The sequence below is a fragment of the Mustela lutreola genome, chromosome 11, assembly GCF_030435805.1.
Source record: "Mustela lutreola isolate mMusLut2 chromosome 11, mMusLut2.pri, whole genome shotgun sequence".
Taxonomy (NCBI): domain Eukaryota; kingdom Metazoa; phylum Chordata; class Mammalia; order Carnivora; family Mustelidae; genus Mustela; species Mustela lutreola.
In genome coordinates, this window is record NC_081300.1 from 84696565 (window position 1) to 84705697 (window position 9133).

The window sequence follows — 9133 nt, forward strand, 5'->3', positions numbered from 1 at the left end:
GACCCAGATGTAAGTCTTAACCAGCTCTTCTGATGCGGTCGATCTGGGTCCACTTATAAGTACTGCCATCATGAATTATGGGGTCAGCAGCCAACATGAATGTCAAAGTAAGAACAGCTTATCATCAAAATTCTCTGAGCTTACCTGGGAGATGACATGGGTGGGGTGGGCTGGGACGTGGCCAGTGTTTGGTGTTAGAGATATTTGGGTTTAAATATGTGCTTTGTCTCTTGCCACAGGTATGTCTTTCTGAACCTCAACATTTCTATCTACGAAACAAGGATGATAATTCTTACCTTAGAGGGATGTTTTGAGGATAAAGCAGTGAAGAGAAGAGCATGAGCTCAGCTCTCCTCCTCCTCATCATCATCATCACTAGTGACAGGTAAATAACACAGCAAGCTTCGAAGAGGCCCCAGCTCATCCTCCATTAGAAGAAACCACAGGAATAAATAAATCTTCATGACCTTAGATTAGGCAAAGCTTTCTTAGATCTTATTACCAAAAGCAGAAATGACAAAAGAAAAGAAAAGCAGATAAGCTAGATTTTATCAAAATTAAAGCCTTTTTTTTCCATTTAGAGGATGCCATCAAGAAGCTGAGAAAATGGCCCACAGGCTGGGAGAAAAATATTTGAAATCATGTATCTGGTAAGGGACTGGTCTCCAGGATATGTGAGGAACACTCATGAGTCAATAATGAATAGACAAAAGCCAGCTATAAGTGGGTAAAGGAGCTAAATAGACATCTTCCAAAGAAGACAGGCAAATGGCCAGCAAGCACATGGAAAGTTGCCCAACACCATTAATAATCAGGGAAAGGGAAATCCAAACCATGGTGAGATGCCAGTTCACACACACTGGAATGGCTAGGACTGAAAAATATAAGATACCAACCAGGATTGAGGAGGATGGGAATATGTTGGTATCCTCGTACACTTTCAGTGGAAATGTAAAATGGGGCAGCCACTTTGGAAAATAGTTGGCCAGTTCCTCAAAAAGTCAAATGTAGACTTTTCATATGACTCAGCACTTCCACTTTTGGTGACTTAGCCAAGTCCACTCACCCAAAAACTTGTGCACAATATTATTTGTAATAATCTTTTTTTCAAAGATTTTCATTTATTTATTTGACAGATAGAGATCACAAGTAGGCAGAGAGGCAGGCAGAGAGAGAGGAGGAAGCAGGCTCCCTGTGGAGCAGAGAAGCCGATGTGGGGCTCGATCCCAAGACCCTGGGATCATAACCTGAGCTGAAAGCAGAGGCTTTAACCCACTGAGCCACCCAAGCACCCCTGTAGTAATCTTAAGTGAAAACGACTCAAATGCCCACCAACTGAGTAACAGATAAATAAAGGTGGCCAGTTTCATACAATGGTATATTATTCAGCAATAAGAAAACTAGGGGAGCCTGGTGGCTCTGTGGTGAAGCCTCTGCCTTTGGCTCAGGTCATGATCGTGGGGTCCTGTGATGTAGCCCTGGTTCGGGCTCCAAGCGGGGAGCCTACTTCTCCATCTCCCACTCCCCCTGCTTATGTTTCCTCTCTCACTGTCTCTCTGTCAAATAAATAAACAAAATCTTAAAAAAAAAAAAAGAAGAAACTAAGTATTCATGGATGTTGTGGAGATGAACCTTGAAAACATGATGCTAAGAGGAAGAAGCCAGTTACAAAAGACCACATACCATATGATCCCATTTATATAAAATATCCAGAATAGGAAAATCTATAGGGATAGGAAGTAAATTAGTGGTTGCCAGGGAGTTGAGGGAAGATCAGGACTCATTGTTGATGGTATGGGGTTTCCTCCGGGGAGTGGAAAGCCCCCAAGTTGATTATAGCAATGATTGTACCACCCTATGAATGTACTAAAAACCATTGAATCGTGCATTTTAAATGGGTGAATTGTATGGTGTATGAGTTATATCTCTACAATATATCACCATATATTGTATGGTGTGTGAGTTATATATATATATATATATATATAATGAGTTATATTTGTTTATATATAGACAAAAACAAAGCTGTTTTGTTTTTTCAAAGATTTTATTTATTTACTTATTTATTTGTTCATAGTGTGCACACACAAGCAGAAGGACATAGGGAGAGAGAGGGAGAGAGGATCTCAAGTAGACTATGTCTGCACTGTGCGTGGAACCCGATGCAGGGCTTGCTCTCATAATCTTGAGATCATGACCCAAGATGAAATCAAGAGTTGATCGCTCAACTAACTGAGCTACCCAGGAGCCCCTGAAAGCTGTTTTTTAAAACAAAACAAAACTAAACTAAACTAAATAATCCATTGAGGGTACAGGAAGAAAACATTACAGTATTTCTATTTATCTTTACCTTTTAAAATTTAAATTTTATTTATGTTTCAAAATATTCATGTTACCAGTTAAACTGTGGCTGCCCCATTTATATGTTGAAGTCCTAATCCCTACGATCTCAGAATGTGACCTTATTTGGAAATAGGCTCATTGCAAATGTAATTAGTAAGATGAGGGCATACTGGAGTAGAGTGGGCTCCTCATCCAGTTTAACCTGTATCCTTACAAAAAGCGGGAAATTTAAAGCACATGTAGAGAGAAGACGGTGTGAAAAGACAATGGGGGGAGATCACCATCTATGAGGCAAAGGAGAGAGACCTGGAACAGATTTTCCTCAGAAGAAATCACCTTTCTGATAACCTTGGTCCCAGACTTCTAGCCTCTAGAAAGGTACAACAGTGAATTTCTGTTGTTTCAGCCACCCATCTGTGACACTCTGTGTTGGCATCCTTGGAAAAGGACTGCTGCAGTCCATATTGCAGGAGTAGAGCATTACATCCATACATTTTATACAAACTTAGATACATTTACATGTATCAAGGCACATGTATCATTCCTCTGAGAATGAAGCACACTCCTGCAGGGCATTGGCTGGGGAAGGAGAACCCATCTTGGGGTCCAGCTGACCTAGATCTGACTCCGCATTTGCCCTTGATAGGCACCAAGTCCAAGCAAACTTGCTGTCTGTTTCCTCAATTGCAAAGTCTGGATAATCCTTCCTTCCATGCAAGGTTACAGTAGAGATCATCAATAATATATTTATGAAGACTTCGGGATGCCTGGAACATGAGGGGGCATTCAAAAAAGGATAGCTCTGATTATGAATTGTTTAGGATTAGCAGTGTGATATATAAGGAAGCCTTTGAGCCAGGCATTTATTCTGCAAATATTTACTGAGCACTTACTGTGTGTCAGGTGCTGTGCTCAGACCAGTGAATACAGCAGCTAACAAAATAAATATAATTTCCTGTCCTGGGGGCTTAGAGTCATGTAGGAGTGAAGAAGACAATAAAATTTATGCATGATAAATAAGTAGATTATATAGAAAGACTGTGTGTTGAAGGTAAAAAGTGCTTTGGAGAGAAGGAAGCAGGGCAAGTGGGAAAAGATATGCAGGCAGAGGCTGGGATCTTTTTTTTTTTTTTTAATGATCTTATTTATTTGTTTGACAGAGAGAGAGTGCACAGGCAGGGGGAGTGGCAGGCAGAGGGAGAAACAGACTCCTCGCTGAGCAGAGAACCCTGATGCAGGGCTCGATCCCAAGACCTTGGGATCATGACCTGAGCTGAAGGCAGATGCTTAACCAAATGAGCCATCCAAGTACCCTGAGGATTTTAAAAGGATGGCCATGATATATGGTGTGGAAAGAAGAATGCCCTGTGAGACTTTATTAAAGCGAGTGCTTGTTCTCCGCCATATCTGACATTTCTATTTCCTTTCTGGATGATGTTTGGAAAGCCATCTTATTTCTCCAAGTCTCTGTTTCATGATCTGTAAGATGGGAATTGTGGTGCCCACTTCACAGAGATGTCCAACTTCATAACGATGTATATTAAGTTATTCTGAGCATAAAATACTTTTTTTTAAAAGATTTATTTATTCTATTTTAGAAAGAGAAAAAAAGAGAGAGATCTCGTGAGGAGAGGTGCAGACGGGAGGAAGAGGGACAAGCAAACTCCACGCTGACCCAAGGCAGGGCTCGATCTTGCCATCCTGAGATCATGACCTGAGCCAAAACCAGGAGTAGTGTGTTTCATTGACTGAGCCACCCAGGTGCCCCTGGGCACAAGATATTTTTAAGAAAACTGAGAAAATAATGGCTAACATCTACTAGATACTTCTTCTACCTCCCAGGGCCCCTCTTAGGTATGAATTTTATATGCAGTGGCTCATTTTAATCCTTATGGTAACTCAGTGAGGGAGCATTCTGTCTGAATTTTACAGAGGAGCAAACCTGCAGGCTTAGGGTCTGACACCACCAATGAGGAAGCAGTGCGGGCAAGACACGAACCTGGGTCTAGCTGACTCCTGAGTCTACGGACCCCCTCACCCACTCACTGGCCCTGTGATCTTTGACCAATCTCTCCTCTAGCTTTCATTTCTTATTATGTAAGAATTAGAGCATCATTTCCTTTTCTATCAGATGCCTTGGTTAGTATCTGAACTTGGTCCACTTTGGCCTGGATCCAAGACAGTCTGATAGGAAAACACGGATGCCTAAATTCACAAAGGACATAAAAGAGCATCCAGCCAGGCTTGGCACATTGATTTCACCTCTAATCCAATTTTGACCAGTGACAGAGGACACCTAGCACCCTCTCCTGGGAAGGATTATTAAGATCACAATAAGTCTGAGCAGGCTAGAGTGCTGTGATCTATTAGTGATGTCTGGCATGGGTTAAGATGTGGACTGAAGAGGTCTGTGTGAGGAAAAAGAAACGCCTGCAAATTCCAAGTGTCCTTGAAAATTTAAAACCTGCCCACTTGTTTTCTTCCTTCCTTTCTTTCTTTCTCCTGTTTTTTTTTTTTTTTTAAGATTTTATTTATTTCTTTGACAGACAGAGATTACACGTGGGCAGGGAGGCAGGCAGAGAGAGAGAGGAGGAAGCAGGCTCCCTGCTGAGCAGAGAGCCCAATACAGGGCTTGATCCCAGGACCCTGGGATAATGACCTGAGCCAAAGCAGAGGCTTTAAACCACTGAACTACCCAGGTGCTCCCCACTTATTTTCTTTGTCTAAGGTAGAGAGCAAATTGACTCACTGGAAGCCAGTTACTGACTTCGACAGCATGGGCATGAATTTCCAATAATCTGAAAATGACTCATCCTCTCCATTCTCTGAGCATCAACTGGTTCCTGACCTTTCTCCATTGACTGGAACACATTGACAACATGATAAAGAAACAAAACACTTTTCCCAGTACTTTTGAATTGAACATAGAAGGGGAAAAAAGGCATTTTGTTGGGTCAAAAAGGAATCTGGTTCTCTTAAGGATCACTTACTGCATGGCAGGCCAAGAAAGGCAGAGTAGAAAACATTCCCCAAGCTGCTGACTCAGGAACCTGTCCATCTCAGCAAGGGTTTCCTGATTTACAACACCCCACACCAAGGAGACCATAAAAAAAGTATACCAACCAGGGAATGCACCAAGGAAAGCAGATGCCTTTCCACCTTCAGAGAAGAAGGATTTATATAGGAACTTGCTAAAAATAACTCCTAGGTGTGACAGGCTGCGTTGTACCAACCACCTCGTAATTACCATGGGCGGAGATGTGGAGGTGTGTTGGAACGTTGGCAAAGCAAAGAAGAGGAAGACCCGGCAATGCTGTCTGTTTATTCTTGGGGTTCCGTGCCAAAGGTTGGGAATTTCTGATAGATTTGTGTCTGAATCTTGTTTGGATTGCTTCCCGCTGGGCGACCTTGGGTGAGTCATTTCACCTCTCAGAGCCTCATGTCCGACATCTTGAGAGTGGGGAGCTGGTTACATACCTTCCCCTTGGTACATAATGGTGACAATTCAATGAAATGAAGACTAGCAGCCCTCAGTGGAGAGCCAGCAACATGGTCACCCCTGTCCCTGTCACTGTGAGGGCACTTATTGCTTCTGAGATGAGGAAGGAGAATATTTATATTTCTTAATGAGTGTTATACAGATTAATATTAAAGTGAGTCAGAATCCCCATATTAAATTTGAGAGAGTAATAAGGAAAGTTGCCTGCTAATAGACCTAGTCCTGACTCTGTATTCACTTGCTGTTCAGACCTGAGGATTTTACCACACTTCTCTGAGCCCCAGAGGCCCATCGGTCACATAGAAAATGGAAGCACAGAGTTTAAGACACGAACCTAGGGGTTCAAGTCCTAGCTCTGCATTTTTCTGAGCCTTGGTTTCCTGACCTGTAAAATGGGGGCAATGATAACAGTACCAGCTTCCCAGAGAAGATGAACCAAAAAAAGCAATCAAACACAAGAGCAATACTAATTCTTAGCTTCTTTAATTACACTAATGTAATTATATATTGTTATATGTCATTAAATTATTAGATCTCAGGTTCCGGTTCCCTTCAGGAAGCCAGGAGCAGCAGCAGGATGGAAGGAAACCAAATTGCAGTGAAGAGTTTGTACCCAGTGTACCACACATAGGAAGATGAGGATCACACGGTGGCCACCAAGACCCTAAGACTCTCCCTTCCTCAAACGCCCCATCCTCCTCTCCTCTCTAAAAGCAACCAAGACTATTCAAATAGTTGTAACAATGTAAATGTCTCCATCTGGGACTCTGTAGTTCAAATTCTAAGAGAAAGCCAGGTTCCTATATCAGCATTAATTAAAATGCCAGCTAGTAAGAGTCCCATTTTCCAACCAATAAATATAATTCCTATCTGGTCGGCAGGAATCCTTAAGCCACATAAACCCAGGCCAGAGTTTTATGTAACCTTAAAGAACTCTTGATCGCTTCTGGAGTCTTTCCTCTCCCCACCCATCTCGCAGCACTGAGAAGGTCTACTCTGTGCGTTAATGGGAGAAATAGCTTCCCTCGGCACTTTCCCCATCTGTCTTAATTTTTTAAATTATACTTTTATTAAACCCTTAAGGAAAATGGACTTGCAGACTTCTCATTAAACAGGGAACTATGCAGTGCATAAAACAGAGAGATGAATTTTTTTCTGAAAGCTACACTCACAATTTGCCTTAATGAGTTCTCCCTCCACTGCTATATTACAGAGAGTGTGCAAATAAATAGGGCACTTTGTGAGTGGTGGATGGGCAAATGGATATTTAAGCAGTCGATAATCATTCTTGCAGCTTCCAATTGGGATCTTTCTTCCTAGGAACTCAAAGCATTTGGTGCATTACGGCACAGCTCTCTCTCCCTGGAGACTGAACGTGTGCCAAGGTGGGAAGTTAACTTATCCCTGGAACCCATCACGGAGGGAGAATGGCTCCCATGCATCAGCCTCAGAGCATCCATGGGAGTGCCCTCTCTAGAAGAATGCACAATGTTTATTGAGCACCTACTCTAACCAGGCATGTGGCTAGGTTCTTTCCCTAGGATCCAAGGTTCTCAGCTCTGGTTAATTGGATTGCCATTTCCATCTCCACATCCTTCCCTGATAGAATTATGTATCCATGCCCTTTGCCCATGTGACTTGTACCTGGAGTCTCCTTCTTCACCCTGTTGTTGTTCGGTCAAGTGACTTGCCTTGGCTAGTGAAATGCAGGAGGTAGTGATGGTCTTACAGTTCTAAGCTGGGCTTCAAGAGGCATCACGATCTCCTGCACTCTTGATATCACCATTATACTAAGGGCACACCCCCCAGGGAGCTGCTGGTCCCCGAACGAGACCCACAGAGCAGATGCACAGCCTAGAATTATACCCAGCTGAAATTGACCAGATGTTAGCCCATCCGCACACATAGAATTGAGAAAAATACATGTTTGTTATTGTAAGTCATTGAGATGTGAGAGGTATTTGTTTCATAGCATTATTGCAGCAGGGGCCGACCGATAGATCAAAAGTGCCCCAGAAGCACAAAGTTGATGCCTAGGCATCCCCATCCTAGAGATTCTGACCAAGGACCAATTTGAGGCAAGAAATTGTTAGATTTCTGGTGGTTAGAGATTTAGCAAACAAGGTAGAACTCCGGACTGGAGATTGGAGTGGATTGGCCGGGACATTCATGAGATGTAAGTTTCAGGCCCCGTCACCTGAATGGACTTGCTAAATACATATGTATGCTCATACTTCAGTTTTATTAATAATTCCCCTTAAAATTTATCCAAATTGTAAAAGCTTCAGCCCCCAAGTCCTGATGAGATTTCGTTAGGGATTTTGGCCAAAGTTCACCAAGACATTAGGTCCTTGGGATGAGCCTACACCTGTCCTGCAAACTCTGTATCCAGTGATGTTTTACCTGCCTTCTACATTCCTCCCCAAGGAGGAAGGTCTAGGTGTGTGGCCACAGAACCCTGGAGTGGAGCCTCAGTGGTATTATCGATGTGCTTATCTTGGATGCAGCTGCATTTCTGGAATTCTTCATTTCTTCATCTGTATGATGGACAGCACATGTACAAGTGCAGGGAGCATATGAGCCAATGGCTCTGTGCAGAGCTGGACATTGCACAGAAGCAGTATGTAGTGACAGCACTTAGCCTCTGGAGGTAGAATACCCAAATTCAAATCCTGCCTCTGCCACTGACCAACTATATGACTTTCAGGTTCCCACGTTTCCAAGCCTCGGTTTCCTCAGCTGTGAAATGAAGCTAATATAACTCCATCCTGAGTTCATTCTGAAGATGAATGGAATGACCCATGGAAAGGATTAGCTTATTCTCTAATGCAAGGTGAGTGTTCATAAATAGCAATTGCTAGTATTTTGCAAACACAGGTGATATCTCTGTTTTGAAGTATGCAGAGATGTCAAAAGGCTAAAGTCAGGATTAGGCTGAAGGATCCCATGACCCTGGAGCTGGGTTATGCCAACAGGCCACCCAGGGCTCAGCACAACCTCAGGTTGTGGTGCAGACAGAGCTTACCCCTCGCAAAGGCAGCCTGCCATAGGCCACCAAGCCTGTTTCCCTCTGCAGAGACCTGGCAGCCACGTACACCAGATCTCAATTCATTCCCATATCATTTCCCCAAATATCTCCCTAGGGGCTGATTGATGGCGACAGGCAACAATCTATAGCTGTGTGACAGAATGTTTACTACCAGCCCTCTAGGAAATGATTACTTCGAGGTAATTTTGAACCTCCAGACTATGATGCAGTGTCTCATATATTAAACTGCAGCGAGCAGTGTA